At 41.2% G+C, this 17,648-nt stretch overlaps 1 protein-coding gene across 3 annotated transcripts in view; it reads right to left on the bottom strand.

The window, feature by feature from the left end:
* LOC139110506 (uncharacterized) overlaps positions 1 to 17,648 on the bottom strand; it is a 79,001-nt gene that overhangs the window by 14,745 nt on the left and 46,608 nt on the right. The window contains exon 1 of one of the 3 annotated variants that reach the window (XR_011547004.1): positions 12,583 to 15,965. The exons of 1 other annotated variant lie outside the window; for it this stretch is intronic. The gene's annotated coding sequence lies outside the window, so the exon portion shown is untranslated. Of the gene's footprint in view, positions 1 to 12,582; positions 15,966 to 17,648 lie in introns of those variants that run through there. One more of the 3 variants, XR_011547005.1, reaches the window with a different exon arrangement.

The raw sequence follows: 17,648 nt of genomic DNA, 5'->3' as shown, positions 1-17,648 counted from the left end.
GGCATAGAAAAGTAGGGAGTAACAGAAAAGAGAAAACTCATCGACCCGAAAAGTATTCCGTGCTTTGATATACCGCAGCGCGCGATCGATGCACGTATTTGTTCCGAACAGTTCCAAATGACGCTCAAATTGAGGTCGAGTGACAAAAAAATCCAGCGAGATTTATGAAGCAATGTACGCACATGTATTTCATCTCTAGCCACGTCTGGGTATTTGTAACGTCGCGCGAAGCTGGTTAACGTGATCCCCCGATCTTTTATTTCCCGTTAAAAAAAAAAAGGAAAAAAAAAGGAGAAAAAAAAAAGAGGATTATTTCTGTTACTTGTTTCATTACAATAGAATATTTAATCGGACGGATCGATATTCATTGACGTTAAACACGGCGCAGTCGCTAAACGATGAGATACAGTCCTGGCGTTAATAAATTATACATGTGACACATCCTGTATCATGAATTATTTATGCGACGTCATATGTGTAATTATATACAGTTCTTATTATCATGTCGAACGAATATGCGATACGATTTTTGCGCCGCCGCAGCGTTTTTACGTCGTTCATTATAAAACCGGCCGCGAATGTCATTTAGAAACGGGGAGCATTAAGGAAAATCAATGTTAAACAGTATATTAATTGCTATTAGTCTTCGGTTTGCCGTGAACGCGAAATTTCAGTTAACAGCAACAGTACTAATATATCCAATAACTATCGGCAAACATCAATAAACGGTACACGCTGTGTACGTACCGCGGAACGTAACAGAACCGCGTATGTCAGATCGTTCGTGAAAAAGTCAATAGTAAAAAAATCAAAAAAAAAATCTATCGAATATATATATATATATATAATATTGTAGTTCATGAAACGCGAAAATTTCAAAGGGCATTAACAGACAATCGTCCTCTATGACGGACAGGCAGGGAATTTCCTCGAAATTCTGAGATGGTAATGGGAAATGGGGAGCCTGGAATTCGCGACGAATGCGTGCGAACATCCGTCTTTGACCGTTTCGTAGCTGGACCACGTCTACTTGGTATTCGTGTCGGGTCAGGCTCGATTCTGCAGGCAGAATTTGATGCATGAACAGGTTAATGTCGATTTTCAGTGTATCCATAATGCCGCGACAAACGCTTTAGGAAATTCCGTGCGAGTAGTTCGTTCGCCTTGTTAATACCGCGTTCTACGACCACCGGTTTTATCGCTGTACGTATATTTTTTTTTAATGCCGGCGTGATAACACCGCCGTGTAAAATTTTAGAATTCTCGGAGAAACCGACTGCGACAAATCGATATAAAATTTAAAGATCTTAAATTGCAAGCTGTAGGCTGTCGATATTATTTAGAGTTTTAAAATTGCAAGGCAATGGCGTTGCGTATATACGAAACCAGTTTTATAACTCCGCCGGGCTAGGGATAAAACTGCGATATTATTCAACCGGAATGCACTGTCCATATTTCGCGAGCAGTCATAACCATTGCATACGTTATGAACCTGAGACGATTCTGTCCGCGAGTAACCAGAGGTCCAGAGGTAGTTCATCGGAAGTTTATACCGACATCTATTACTGCCGGAGCAGCAAGGGAATCGCATTTGCCATCTGACTATGCCAACATGATTATTTAACGATAACGGCTGACGCGAGGCGCGCCCTCGAAACGTAACACCCTTGTTTGCAGCCTGCAGAAATCTGTGATTTCTCGTAACTAAAAGCGACAAAGTTCACGTTTGGTCTCAGAACTCGTGTTTTAACAGAATTCATTAAATCCAATTAAACAAGGCATGAAATTTGCATTTACGTGAGCTTTATTTACTTTCATTGAAGATCGTAATTCTGAAAACTCTCCTTTTAAAAGTTCCGCATACGTTTGCGCGTACACGTAAACGAATCCACTTTCACCCGTAATGACTTTCAATTTCAATATTTCATCTTTGACAGTTTGAAATTAAAATTATTTATTTATTAGAAACATAAAAATGTGCTTTTCAATTACGGTAACGATTTTTCGTGTTTAATTTAATATGCAAAATGCAAAATTATATTAATATTAATTTAATTTCGCGTGCAAATACTTTGCAATTAAAAAAAAAATACCGTAGCAAATTGCATTGATTACCTCGCATTCCTACTTTTATAATTTACACATCTAAAAATTATAACGTAGCCACCTTTTAATTAAAACTAAAGTATTCGTGTTCCCCGATATCGGAGAATAAAAAATTACGCGTTACACTAAAAACGAGCCGTTAAGGTTTAATTACCGACGCTGGGAAACCGACCGAGAATCCTTCAACCGAGAAATATTTCTCCGTTGCCTTTCTCTTCGTTCTATCTTTTATCGCCCACGTTTTTTCATTTAAAAAAAAAAAAAAACATTTTTATTGCGAGCAATTAATTTTTTTTTTAAAGAAACACGCGAGAACGCGATAGGAGGATGCCAATCACGGATGCGACACGAATGTCGTTTGCGCATCGATCATCGTTTCGATATTTTCATCAGCGTTTGATGAAATTCTTTTCGCAACCTATCGTTCTCATTCGGTCAAGCTCTTGTCGTGTATTGACAAAACAAATGTTTTCCGAATCAAGTCACGCCAGCTGCGCACGAATTTGCACTATTCTCGTTCGGTTGAACCTACTATGCTTCGATTTCACCCCTTTATGTACCGTGCACGTTGCGATATAAACCGATCTATTCACACTGAAATCTCCGTTGAAATCTTTGATGCGGCAACGATTACAATTTCTTTTTTTTTTTTCCCCATAAATGGTAAAAAGATAAATTTACCCACGCAGACGTGTTTCGTCAAAGCGTAAAGACGAAAATAATTATTTATATTCGTTATTTTAAATTGACATTGCGGTGATATATTATGCGTGCTTCCTCCTAAGTGAAAATCCATAAAATAGATAAATTTCTTCGGGACGTATCTCCTTTCTCGAAGGGGAGGGGCAGAGTTTCGTCTCGCACGTGATCGAAATATTCGCGAGAGCCTGTTTAAAAATTGAGGCCGCCGCGGTAGATAACGTTATTCGGAAATAATTAATGAACACGCGGGGAAAAACAAGGCAAAGTTTCTGTACGCAGATTCGGGCATTTATTTCAAAATAAACCGAACGGACGTTCCTGCAGATTGCCCGGCAAATTGTATCGCATCAGATCGGAAACATTGGCGAATTCGCATGCGTAACTCTCGCCTAATCGTGACCGCCGCTTATCCGCCAGGAGCAAAACGCGAAGTCCATCGATATTGCCGGCGCCGCCGGTTCGAATTTATTGAATCTATATCACGATACGATACCCGATTCACCGTTGCGGAAAAAAGACGCTGACTGTAAAGCTAACGGTCCAGAAAACAGAGAGAAAAATGATCCCGTCATAATGCAGTTAAAAATACAGGAAGTCGAAACGCGTGCGTATCAGAAATATAAATGAAAAATATTTTTTTGGGGTTGCTGAAGATAGTCGAAATTGTTTGCGCATATTCTATAATAGATAGAAATTAATTTATAATAGATAAAAATTAATTTACGTTGTGTTCTAATACTTTTCTATTTCGCGCAATAGCGCTAAAGTACTTTTCTATACATACACGTATACGTATATATATTTAGAGTGATATTAATCAGCGAAGCTAGTAGATTAAAAGTCAATAGATTATAATAATTATTGGTATTATTGCACGTGCGAACATTCGTAAATATTTGCGTTAATGCTGATTTATGCGCGTTACGCGATACTAATATAACTCAGGGGATAGAAATTAAACTCGGAAATATAATTATATTAGTTAATAACATTTCACCACTTTATTAATATTTATTTATCACGTACAAATAAGTATATTTACTTATGCTCGTGAGAATTTTGCATACGCGTTCTTTATTCATAATTTCCGACGTACGTCGAGATATAGAATTACGACTGCCTAGCCAGTTCTCGTGCAAGTTTGCGTCTCTCTGTTTTCACAAGCGACGCCAATTAACATCCAGTAGAATTAAAAATCATATACACATATCTCTTTCCTCGTCGATGACGCGTGATAAAAAAAAAAGGGCGCGCTTTGGTTCGATTGAAAAAGAATGAATCGTCGGGTGTCGCGGATTGTTCTTAATATTTATCGCGGCAATTAACGCGGATCTTTTTATAATTAAAAATAAGGTAATGAAATACCCGTCAACGGGACACACTTTCGCCTGTTTCTTTTTTTTTTTCTCCCCTCCCGCGACGGCGCCGCGACAACAGGGTAATTAACTTGTCAGTTACTTCCGCGACAATGACAGCTCGCGCGCCGAGCAAAACCCGGCCGATCGACCGGACCCGAATTCCGACGGTAAAATATCGTGAGGGGAAAGTACTCTCTATCGATGCACGTCGTCGCTCTCTCGCTGTACCGCTAATTTATAGATGGAACGAAAGCCCTGCTGGTCGCGTAAACCAAGTGATTCAGTGGTACGAGCGCGGCGCGGTGCGGCGCGGCGCCGTAGTGATAATATCCTAATCGACGCGGCATACTCGTTTCACGCTAAGTTACATCGGGTTGTGATAAAATGCCGCTTTTGTCCGCGAAATTTACACTGGCGGGGACCACCATGCTGAGCCGTCCCACGCGATACTTCGTTTAATTTCACTCAAATCTCGAGTGCATTTTAATTTGATTTTTAACCGACTTTGATTGACACAATGGAAAAGGCTTGGAAACTAGGTACGAATTGAGGATTCTCTCGTCGTCACGTTCAGTTTAATTACGCGAATTTTTTTCTTTATTTTTTAATTTATGCGCTTGGACACTCAACGGTTTATGTAGGAAATATATGTTTCCCGTATTATATGATTTTTAATGTGATTCGTTTTTCTTTTTTTTTTTTAATATTAAAAATAGAATAAATAATTAGCATCAATTATGCCATTAATTTGTGAAAGCAAATAATGCGAACGAAATAATGTGCGTGTATGAATAACAATAATTTTCGTTTTGTGCGAATATTCACTTGCCGGTAATTAGTCGAAGTTTGTTAATTATTCCAAGAACTTTCGGAATATTATTTAAACGTAATATCGCAACGATAATATTATATTCGCGGGTAACTTATAACAGAGATAAGTTTCGAGATATGAATCACACAAAATGGAAAGCCAAGGCATTTTCTTCGAACTAGATAGAAAATTTTTTACGAAATAAAACAAGTTCGTTAATTCATCATAAAAAAAATTTTTTTATTATTATTTTTTTTTGTATTTTTTAATCAAGACGTATGTTTTATCGTAATCTAATCGTTAAATCATTTTACCGTCTTTAACAAAACGCGACAATTAATTATTCCATGTGAATATAATGACTGACGATGCTCCGGATGAAATCAGTTCATTTGACCTACTAGCTGATTAATTAAATCAATTAGGTCGATCATGGTAACTAATTGAAACAGAAAGAGCAATATCTAGCGCCGCAATGTATCAATTATTGGCAATTAATGGTGACGTGTTCGTGATGACATCTAGCAAAACCACATCGTACGGATATCGCGCTGAATAAAGTGTCGCAGCATCAAAATATCTCTCGCTGCATAGAGTCCGGAATGTTAATACACGGCGAAAGCTTCCCGTTTCCGCGTTCTGTCGATATTAGGGCAAAAGAAAGAGCACACATCGATTTTAAGTAGCACTTTGTAACAACAGGCATACGCGAGCGCATAATAAATAACGCCGCGGAATAAAATGCATTTCCGGAAATCCTCGTTGTTTTCCGTTCACATAAAAAAGAAAAGAAGCTGCCGCGATCGGCACTTATATTTTATTTAAAAAAATCGCACGATACGTAATTCACTTTGAATTCCGTGAATTATTTTGAGATACGAGAAAAAGTTTACATAAGAAACAAGCTTTGGTTTTATAATCAAATTATCTTCTTGGTAGACGGATGTTTCTCCCGTGAGGTATATCTTTCCTTTTACTTTACATACTTTTTCCTCTTACTTCAACGGTACGCTGTTTTAAAAGTTGAAATGGAATGGTTTTTGCGTAGCATTGATATTTCAGGATCACCGGAACTTATGATTGTAAGAAAAATATCTTCGCCATATTTTTTTTAATTAGATTAAAATTTCATACGCGTGCAGCCTTCCAAATAAATTCTCGCGATGCGTTTATTCTATTAAGTAATTGCACCGAAAATTTAAAAAAAAAAAATAAAATAAAAATAAAAGCTCGGAATTTCGTTGAAAAATATCGTGCACCTGATACTAAACGTTGACCCCAATTGTCTACCACGTGTCTCCGGCATTTCAAAGTGACTGACCGGTCGAGAACTTTCGTCCCGCGCGAACGTGCAGTTCGAGCATTCAGTAGATTCAAGATAGTCCGATAATGTCGTACGGCCATCACTCCCCAAACAGAGTTAACGTACGCGGGTATGGGTATCGCGCAATGTGAATAAGTACGAAAATAAACGCCGGATGTATGCATGTGAATTGAAGCGTAGTAATCGTTTGCTCCCATAAGAGGCCCCGGACGCTTTTCGTCTTTTGCGAATATCAGTAGTAGCGGCGCGATGTAAATCAAGCCGCGAGGGAAGGGTGCGAATATATCAACGCTGGTATATGCCAGTTGGCAAGGCGCGCACCAGAGTGTTCGTATAAATTTCTGTAGGACTACCCCGCGGGATGAGTGATCGATGAGGCGCTTTCCACTCCTCAACTACGCGCGCATCGCGAATAATCGAGCTAGGATATGAACCCTCCTCGCGTGTTTTTCAGATTGCAAAGGGGTAACGCGTAACACGCGCGAGTCGTACGGCTGCAAGCTCCGCGAATAAACTAGCACGCTCGGGGAATTGCGTTTGTGTAGAAATACAGGATCGTACACCGAAACGGAATCAAGATTAATTTCAACGTTAATTAATATCTAATTATTCCGCGGCCGTTGAAACGGCAAAACGACTCGGTCGACGACGCGGCATAAAGCGAACTGGGAGTGGACGTTGCACACTTTTATTCGAAACGAGGGCGATTTCGCGTGTACGATTTTTATTAATTTTTTATCAGCCCGCGGAGAGAAGAGTAAGAGCGAAAGAGAACAATGCGCGGATGGCACTCGTAAATACCCGGGAAGGACGCTTGTTGAATCATTTCTCTTCGCGCACAGTATTTCGATGCATCTTGATTTGTTCCAGTATACTCGTGCAGATTTTAAATGATATAATGCGCTTGCAGCAGTTTATTCACAATTCCCGTCGAAAATTTCGGCGGAGGTGTGCACGCTATTTCGCGTTAACATTTCAGTAAAACTGCAATGCATTAAAGAGAATTCCAAACGCTTCGAATAAATTACTCGTTAAGATTAAATGCACTTTACTAGGTGAGTTAACTTGCGCATTGGGCCGAAATACGCGTCAATTTTCGTCTCTTTACGGTTATATAAGATAAATGAGCTATCATTATGGCCGTTTAGCATCAAAGCTTTATAAGTCGTAACGCTTCTAAATTTCTAACGTGGCGAAACATCGTTCGGGTAAATTAAACACGACGGGACGCCGATTTTTGTGACGCATTTTAATGCGCGTCCACGTTTTTCGGGAACCTGCGGGTTAAATTTATCCGCAATTACAATCATTTTAGTAGGTTTTAAGCGCTAGATTTTTATTTAAATTCATATTGAATAATATCTGAAGCGGATTTTTATGGGAGGGAGAATACTTTTCACGCAAAGGTGTTTTACACCGTCGTAGCTACGAGCAAACGGAAACCGCCTTGCCCGCAGGAAACTCGGACCGAGAAACGAAAAATGTAAATCTACGCGAAACTCACGCGTTCTCGCTTTTTTTTTTTTTTTTCTCGCACAATGAAACACACATACTCACACACGTGCGCGCGCGCGCACGCGCGACGTGTGCCAGCTTCTTCTATAACGAGAAAGTAATGCGTCGGAGAGGCGAGGAATAACGTTGCCGAGCTTACTCCCCCACAGTTTTATTCACAAGCAAATAGGTTCGCTGACAAGTTACGTCAAACGCGCCATACGTTAAGTCGGTCAGACTTGTCTTCTAATTGAATCTTTGTAAGCACTCGGGCGGAAATAGGGAACGGTCCAAAAAAAAAAAAAAAAAAAAAAGTCCAGAACCCGGGCGCCTGCATGTGTAAGCGGAGATTCGCAATTTTTTACCGTGAACATCTTGACGCGCGATATTTCTTTCCATTACGCGCACGAGTACATCTCGGGAGACAGGCGATTCTCAGTTATCCACGCTAGGAAAATGTCGGGAAAACTTTATCACAATGCGCTTCAGGAATTATTCAACCGTAAGCTCGGCAAGATCTCTTCGTGTACTTATTACGATTGCTGAAGGATTAATTGACAGACGAGAACGTAGGAGGAAAGAGGCGGCTGCCGGCGAATATAAAATATTTAAATAATTTTAAGTATCGCCGCGGATGATTTTATTAGGTACGACTGTAGTAAAGAAATATCGCGAAGAAAGAGGGCATTTCTCTGTGAAAATTGCGGCCGTATTTTTCCGCGGGATATCGCATTTTTCGCAAGATAGACCGAGGAGGATCGCGGCCGGCTTTTGAAAGGTGTGTTTGCTATCACGCTCGCGACTGTAAATTTCATATCAGGTCAGGCAACTATGTGCGATATTATAACTGAAATTTTGTGAAACGTGTTGGAAATGTTCTGTCGGGACACGCGGGATAGAATGAAACTTTGGGATGCTTCGGGGAGGTCATAGGAAACGTACAACGCAACGACGCGAGCAAATGGGGAAATAATACATTTTCTAGACGGACTTTGCGATGCGACATCACATCGCATCTTATTTCAGCGAGAGCTAGCTGTGCTTGCAACTAATTTAAAGTAATACCTTTTGTGTCGATTCAAAAAATACCTGAATAAAGTCACTGCGCGTATAAAAAAAAAAATACATTACGTCGCAAAAATTATATAAAAATAACTAAATCATCAAAGTGCATATTTAGAAATTTTCTTTAGCTAATGATTTCGATCAAATAGATATTTTAATTTTTTTTTTTTTAATCAAAGAAAAAGGCGTTTCATATTTTATTACAACGTTCAGAGTTTTGTTAATTTTTTATATTTTATGCGAAAAACTGTTAGGAAGAGTAGACACCGCGAGAAATATTTAAACATTTCTTTAATATTTAATTTTTATTTAATTGCATATACGATTAAAATATTATATTATGGGTGATGGAGCTGCACGGACTTAGAATACGCATTGGATTAAATTCTGTCGAGCTACGCGAATCATGTTTTTTTCTCGAACATTACCCCCAATTTACAGCTGTCGATAAAAACTCGTTATTCCTCTTTCCGCGCATTACGATACATTTCCAGAATACGCAGATATATTCTGGACCATCTAACAGCTCATCTCTGAATTCGTGCCGGGGTGCATTTCCGATCGAGAAACGTTCCCGTACCTTTCGTAAATTCGTTTCGGTGAATCTTTCCATTATTTTCTTGCATTCTCGACACCGTGAGTGCTCTCGTTGTAATCGACGACCATGTCGAAGTAGGTACAGTAATATCAACGAAATTAAAGCCATCGGTGAAAAGCCCTTTTGCAAATTCAATATCGAACGCGTGCCGACCGCGATGATAAAATTGATAAATTGATGATAACTATTACATTATGCGTCTCGTTATTTCTCTTCAACTATTATATTGACGTAACCTACGATTAAATCTCACGCGTGATAAATTAATCGACTACGCTTTTAGTTTAATTAAATCATGCGAGGTAGATCTCCGTTCAAGCTGCGTATACCGGCTAAACTAAGTTACACACATTGCAGCAATCGCGAAAATAAATTATATTTATCCCTAAAACGTGGAAACTCCCTCACAATGCCGCGTACCGCCTTTGTCGCGATATCAAATGAAAACGCGGGCGCAGTAAAAACTCCATTAACGGCCGAAAGGTAAACGCGAGTTTATCTCGGAAGCGATGCCTTATCTAAAAGTATTCGCGGGCATATCGGCGATGTTGAACCGTCGGGTTTTCGGCGGCCGTATTCACAGAGCCAATGTACGTCGGCGCATTCGCGAGCATATAACCGGTCTGCCACATCCGATTTCCACGTTTCTATTTCGCTATCGCTTTTTGTACGACCGGCCATTGTAATTCGCCCGATCGGCTGTGTATGGCAGCGTGCTGTGCCGAGGCTTATTGACGTCGACTTCCGATACAGGCTGTCTGGTCGCTGCTGTTGCGAGCCCAGCGGCTACACCGCGCACGGGAGAGAGAGCGAGAGAAATAGATAGGGAGAGAGAGCGAGAGAGACAGAGAACGTCAAGTCCCAATTACGGATAATCAATTTCGCCGACGATGTCTTCGAGCGCGAACGGCTTTAATTAAAGGCGCGGATGCTCCTTTCTGTCGCGGATACACCGGATAGCCCCGCCCTGCTCAAACACCAAATCTTTCCGCGGCCGTATGACACGCGACGATTTCAAATAAAGCGCCTCACACGAACGCCTCGCGTGTATCCGAAACGCGCGCGATCGATAAACCAAACGCGATACGACCATCTTTATCTTTCTTGCCTCTCTTGTCTCCTGCTCTCTTCCGTCCTTTCTCTTTCCGCGAACAAGCACGCATTAATCTGCAGTGAATAGCCGTTAGATTTATTAACATCTATATATTTTGCGTTTAATCGGCGTTTTCCCCCCGTTATCATTCGTGCATTTCGTCATTTTGCACAGCGCATAATTCTCGCCCGATAATTGCTTTGTTTGACATGTACTTACGTACGGTTTTATTCTAGCGCTTTGATTATTTATTGCCATTTTATTTCTTGGCGGTGTCGACATAATTGTGTTGCAAATCGGCAAAACCGATTGAATAAAACAAATTTCACTCAATCAGCGTAAGCATATTTCTGCAAATATATATATAAATTGATAATTAAAACTCGGCTGATTTAAACCGAATATAGATGTTTTAATGTTTATAAATACTTTACGTTTTTGTTTTATTAAATAATTGCTCCCCATCGCGTGTTCAATCTCGATTCTAGACCGAATAAAAACAATAATTCAAGAAATATACAACGTTTAAACGTAAAAAAAAATAATATCTATTACCTTGTATTAAAAAAAAAAAAATCGTAATTAAAGTTCCACTTGAAAATCATTAATATACGTTCGAACCATCGATCAGTTAACGCGCCGAAGTGAATAAAATGATTCCGCGGGAGATATCCAACTTCCTCAAGGCTTCTTTTAAAAGTTCGATGCATTCTACACGCATCTGATCAAAATTCACACCTCTGCTATATTGGCTTTCACAGCGATAATCCCGGCGATGTTTCGCGTGAAATAATTCAAGCAAACTTGGGAGGGGAAATATATTCGAACGGGCAGCTGCAAAGTGAATTCGTAAGGCGCGTGTAACTTTCTTTCTTACATCTCCGATCTCGTAGGATTCCGGCGGAGTTTCAGTAAAGAACTGTCGCCGGATTACCGTTTTATCTATTCTCTGAAGGAGCAATATGTCGATACCGAGATGATTTATTTATATAAGAAGGCTCTTCGTACGTTTATGCTCCTCCATCGCGAAGAAGGAACTCTCGTAAGTCGATACTGCAAACGAGGATCCTGGCGGGTGGTTAATTGAACGCGTCAATGCTTGCGAGAGGGTGTTCCATGCTCGCGTAAACAAGAGCTTTCTCGCCCTCATGCGAAATACGTAAGGCTCAACGCCCGAAATTGTGTTTGAGTACTGCGTGTAAGAGTTACTATCGCGAAGTATCGCCGACAATCGTTGCAATTTTCAATAACGTCTATTAATTCGTGCCCGAAGCAAACGCTGGTAATTCCTTTCGTGTAATAACAAATACATATCACGTAAAAAGTTGCAAGGGTTAAAACTAAAAAAAAAAATGCATTTAATTCTGGTAAATTAAATTTATAATTAGTAAAATTAAATCTTTCCGAGAGATTACAGGTAGTTATTTTTTTCTTCTCTTTATGCACTATAATAAATTATTTAAAAAAATTTTTAATTTATAGTATTATAAAAAGAAATTTTAACTTTATTAATTTTATTTTTATATATCATTATTATACTTTTTAATTGATTACATTTTATATCAAAGAACATAATTATTAAATTTAATCAGGCTTCCATTATATCTAGACAGCAATGCTAACAAGCAATCAGTAAAAAAGTGACGCAGATAGATGATGTCAGTAAATGCAGTCGCACAGTTTTTTTGAAGAATTGTTTCCATCGTATTTCTATAACTTATTCATTTTTGTAGCTGGCAACTATCGAGTGTCTTTCAAAAATATTTCGCGCTATCAATCAAAATATCCTCGAGCCCTTGAGGGAAAAGTTAGAAAAGTTTAGATGTCACTCCGAGTTTTCCGAGCATTACACAAAATTTTACGATCGTTTTTATGCCGGATAACGATAGCGGTGTAATCTTTAGGTAGAAACTTCTTAAGAATTACTCTCCTTTTTATCGTGTTAAGTTCTAGAGAAATGGGTCTGATTAGTAAGACCCATTCACCCTCATTCGACTGACGAGTTTTCGCGGACCTCTTCGTGGAACTTACCAGTCCACGAAGTTTTGTACGCAGGCGGTCCGATCGATTCTCGCTTTAAGGGACGATTCACGTGCTCGCCGTACCGCCGAAGGGCGCAAATCCACGACGTTTATACAGGGTAATCCAAAATAGCTCGGTCGCGTGATTTCCGATGATTGACCTGCGAAACGGTAACAAACGAACCTGTCGCTCGAAACTCAATTCACTACCACTGGCCCTTTAATTTCGCCGTCACCTCACAGAACCCGTTGATCTTATATTTCACTTCACAAGGCTCCTCTCGTCATCACCCAGCATATCCCACCCACTTCCGACGATACACGAAACTCTCAGCGATTTTAATGTGCAGCTTTTGTGACGCACACTCGACGATTAATTGCGTCAAACGTCGAGCGATTTAACATACGCGTTACATTCGCGCGAGTTTCACGTCACTCTGCTCGAATAAATTAGCGGTTTTCGTCCAATAGCTGCCAAACGTTCTCTCTCGTTGACGCGAATCGTCTGAAAAATCATGTGACGCTCTTTATGGCCACGATTTTCTTTATACGCGAGACTAGTCGTGTGAGAAAATTCATTCATCCACACTGTTCCTCGAGCGTGAACTTTTCACCGTCCAAAAGTGACGCGCTTTGATCAGGGTTCCCTTGGCGCGGGTGCCTGTATCACTCCTCATCGATATCCGAGCTCAAGAATAGCCACAACCACCCCGTGGCAGATTTTAATCGGGTAGGTAGGTCTCTCGCTCGTTCTCGTACCTCGCCGAACGTGGAGCTCTTTCGCGTGAGCTCTTGCCGGAACACGCGACACGTCCACTACTCCGAGTTCAAGATTGCAGGCGAATGTTAGGTAGCGATAGGATCGCCACGTTCGACGGTAGCCACGTGGGGCACGACGCTGAAAACGTGCCGCTGATCGCGAACGGTGATCGCCGCGAGATGAGCGCGAGATCGTCTCGACGCCGCGCGACTCGGTCGACGGAACTCCGGATGCTTGGCGCGACCACGGGACTTGAACTACGCGCACCCGGCCGGACGCAATCAACTCCGATCGTTCCGACCTTCTTGCTCGAGGATGGTACGACGACGAAACTCCCGGCGGACTCCCGGCGCTCGCACTAGAACGAACGACGCCCTGTTGTCGTCGCGGCACGGGGTGAACGCACGGCTTTGCGGACGACGATCCGCGCCCTCCACCGCCCAGAAACTACCTTCCGCCACTGCCACCACCATCACCGCCGTTGCCGCCGCCGCCGCCGACGTCACCCACCTCCACCGGCACGCTCCCAACCTCCCTTTTCGTTTACCACCACCACCGTCGTCAGCGACTCCAACGCCGGTAGAAGCTCGACACGAGCACAGCGAGGGTGGAGAAGGATGAAGATAGTGTTGGAAGCCGCGTTTGTGTAGGAAGATCCTTCTCCATGAACGTCGCGAACGTCCTTACACCAACAGCGAGTTCAACATAGACGAGCGGAAGGTATATGAGAGTCGAATACCGTGAGAAACCATGAAGGGCGTTTGTGTACAGGAGAAACTTTCGGCGTTACCACCATGAGTCAGGAGCTTCGTAGGTATCGTTAGTGATTACAGCGCGAGGATCTAGCCGGGAGCATTAACGAAAGTTTAGAGCGAATTTTGAGGATATCTTTTAATTTAGGATTAATCACAGGCTACAATTTTTTTTTTTTTTTTTTTTTTTTTTATTAAACAGCCGCGCGGGCGTCGGAAATAATTCGCGGTCTCAAGTAACGGCGTAACGGCGGAAAATTATCGGCACTCAAGCTGTTACGTTATCAAACATGCTCGGTGTCTCGCGTTGGTATCGTGCAGGAAGTCCGATATCGACGTCACGCGAAACGTTGATGTATTATGAATATAGACAGAGATAGCCGCGTTGCTACAACCTCGTGCAAAATCATGGACCATCGCGTACTCGATCAGCGAGATCCACTGGCGTGCGTGCGTCACGGGGCGCATACGTTGCCGCCACCAGCAGCCAGTCATATCCACCGACACCTTCGCAAACGTAGAGACGTCCGCGAATGCCGTGACATCCTCGCATTTCTGCGTCAACACCGTCATCGGTGTCCCTCTGACCGCCACCGGTGCAGCCCGCAGAAATACCATCGCGCGGCGCGTCTCCCTTCGTACGCGGCGGCTAACACAGACGCGTAGGCTACGCTCACATAGATACGTCCTTGTGTTAAGATCCTGCGTTTTCGCGCAGTGGTTCTCTTTCGCGCAGGTCAGAATCTCCGTGACGGCTGATGAGGGTAGTAACGCGGGGCGAGATCGCGACGATATACATATATACATACACATCCGCCCATTCTTCTGTCTCTCATTTTTTTCATTCTCTCCTGCTTTTTTCTCCCCTATCCTCTCTCCTCCCCTTCGGTGTCTCACCCTCTCGTGCTCTCTTTATTTCTCTCTCTCTCTCTCTCTCTTTCATTTTATCCCTCCATCCCTAGCAGCTTCTCGCCGTGTTTACGGGGTGTCTCTACAGCGGCGCCACCACGGGGTTGTGTGGTCATGGTTGGAAGCTCCCTGCGTCGATCGAATCCCCAATTGGGTGGGAGGCATGAGCACCAAGGGTCGCTTGGCCATGCCGGGTGGCACAGGTGGAGGTTAGAGGGAAATACCGAACTCTCCACACTAGCATACCACTCTTCGCCGGCGTTCTCCACCCTTCTCTCCTCCCCTCCGTTCCCCTTCGCCGTTGATAACGGCACTACGTTGCCATTACGCGAGCTTGTGAATGAAGACGAGGATAGACTGCTTGTAGAAGGTTGCTCGGTGTTTTCCGGCGATCGTGCTAAGGAAAGGGTTCTCCGTAGTTATTTCAATCGATAATTTAATCATTTCTTTCAATGTGAAGTTCACTGAAAAATTGAAGGTTGTACTAGGAAGGATAGCTGCCAGCTAATTTTATGTAATATGCATTTAAATTCGTATACATATACGTACGTTCATTATACTCTTTAATCCCCTCAGTATTTAAAATCATAAAATAATTATGTATCATCAAAGTATCATTTTATTTGAATTATTTGGAAACGTAAAATTGGCCAAAACTCTGACAAAAATTTAATAAAACTGCAATTTTACTTGTTGAAAAAATAAAATATAAAAAAAGAAGCCGAAGTAAATTGGCGAAGTTAATGAAAAAGGAATACCAGACGTACGCATTCGTGACAGAGTGAATCAGGCTTCACGATTGTATGTCCCTTTGTTTATTCGTCCTCTCTCGCGCACTTGCACGTTGTTTTTTTTTTTTTTTTTTTTTTCTGTCGAACGCAGAATAGAACAGAGTGTGTGTCAGTAGAACAGCTCGTTGCTCGGTCGGACGGATTTGGACCGACTGCGTACATAAAGCGGAGTGACAACAAAATTCCGTTTGCCGGTAACTCATATAATAGCCAGGAAGATCACAAAGAGCTCGCAGTTGTATGGAATATCGTATACGCCAAATCTTGCGTAGTTAGAGGCTGCAATCTCAATCAATTTCACATATAGTTTGCGCGTACATTTGAGTTAAGAAAATTTTTTTATCGGCATAATGTGATAGCAACGGTATAAATAAAATTTTATCAGTTGACGAAATGTATCATAAGCGTAAAATTATTAATATATAAATGTAATTTTTTAATAGCTGAATTTTTACCAATTTAACGTCACAATTTTAATTCCAACTTTTTATTTAATTTTTTTTTTAGATAATTAGAATTTTTTTTTAATCTATAATTAATGTTGCGGAATATTGACAATGTGCTCACGTTATACGTACACGCAGGCTGTTAATTATTCGGACGAGTATGCGTCGATCATTAAACGTCACAAAGTTGATTATGTAAAGTGTCCTAGACCTTCGACCACACCATTTAGCTAACGCTCGCAATTCGATGTCTCGGTTTCGCGCGACTTCGGACTATTTAACCGCTCAGACGAGCGCCAATGATCCCCATTCCCTTCCGTTGCTTTGAGGATGCCTTTTCAGCTCTTTTTCACGGCGTTTGAATCTAAATTGCCTTTCGCTTCAACATCTTCTTGCATGTCGTAATACGACTTGTTAGTCTTAAAAGTTCTTTCAACGTATGCATAATTTAGCGAGGCTCGCACCATATGCGAACCACACCCGCTTTTTATTCCGCGTTCATTGATTCTCGTAAAAGTAATTTTATTCGAGAAATGAGACGAATATACTATTTTATACATATATTTTTTATTATAAAGATGCGTATTTCCTCAGAGACGCGTCTCGGATGACGGAAAATCCATTAAAATCGTACGTACTAATGGAAGCACGCATCCGCAAGAATATCGAATAAGATAGGAATTATCGGGAACGTAGCCGCGTAGCTTTGATCGAATATCTCGATACATTTATGCGCGTTAAACCACGTGTCGATATTAATGCCCTGGTGGCCCCCGCGATCTCGTTTCCACTTTTACGGGAGCCACCATCGTGCCCTGAAGGCAAAAATCTAACGGAGTCACGGTAAAACCGAGAAATCCTTTGGCAACGAATAACTATTCACGGACGTGGAAAACTCGTTAGAGCGAGGAATACCGTCTCGTTTCGTGAGCTTATAGCCCGGAAGTGGGTTTTAACGGAAGCTGAAAACTTACGAGCCCCGGGTACACAGCGAGCTCTGTAATCCTTCGAGGAGGAGACACCGTAACGAAGTATCGAATATAAGAAGAATGCTAGTAAATCAAATTAGTACACCTTATACTTTCACAAAAGTATCGCCTATTAATGGGAAAAGTTATTAAATTTGATTGTTTTACTTATATAAAGTTCTTGAAGTAAAAAGATTCATTATAAAGTGAAATAATTTTTGCTTTATTTTCTCAAAAACTTCTCAAACTTAATATCATTATTGCTTCGAAATATATGATTCGAAATATATTCATTTATGAATTTTTTTTAACAATTTTTAACAATTATCTTAATTATTCTGGCTAATAACGAGCTGATAAAGCGAGATATCTGAACGTTTTTCGCCGCGATTTGATCTTAAATATTTTCTAACTAAATTTTCTAACTATTCGGATCTCCTTGCGATAGTA

This window comes from Cardiocondyla obscurior, linkage group LG20, assembly GCF_019399895.1.
Source record: "Cardiocondyla obscurior isolate alpha-2009 linkage group LG20, Cobs3.1, whole genome shotgun sequence".
In the NCBI taxonomy this organism is placed as follows: Eukaryota; Metazoa; Arthropoda; class Insecta; order Hymenoptera; family Formicidae; genus Cardiocondyla; species Cardiocondyla obscurior.
This window is presented reverse-complemented; position numbering and strand designations above follow the sequence as displayed.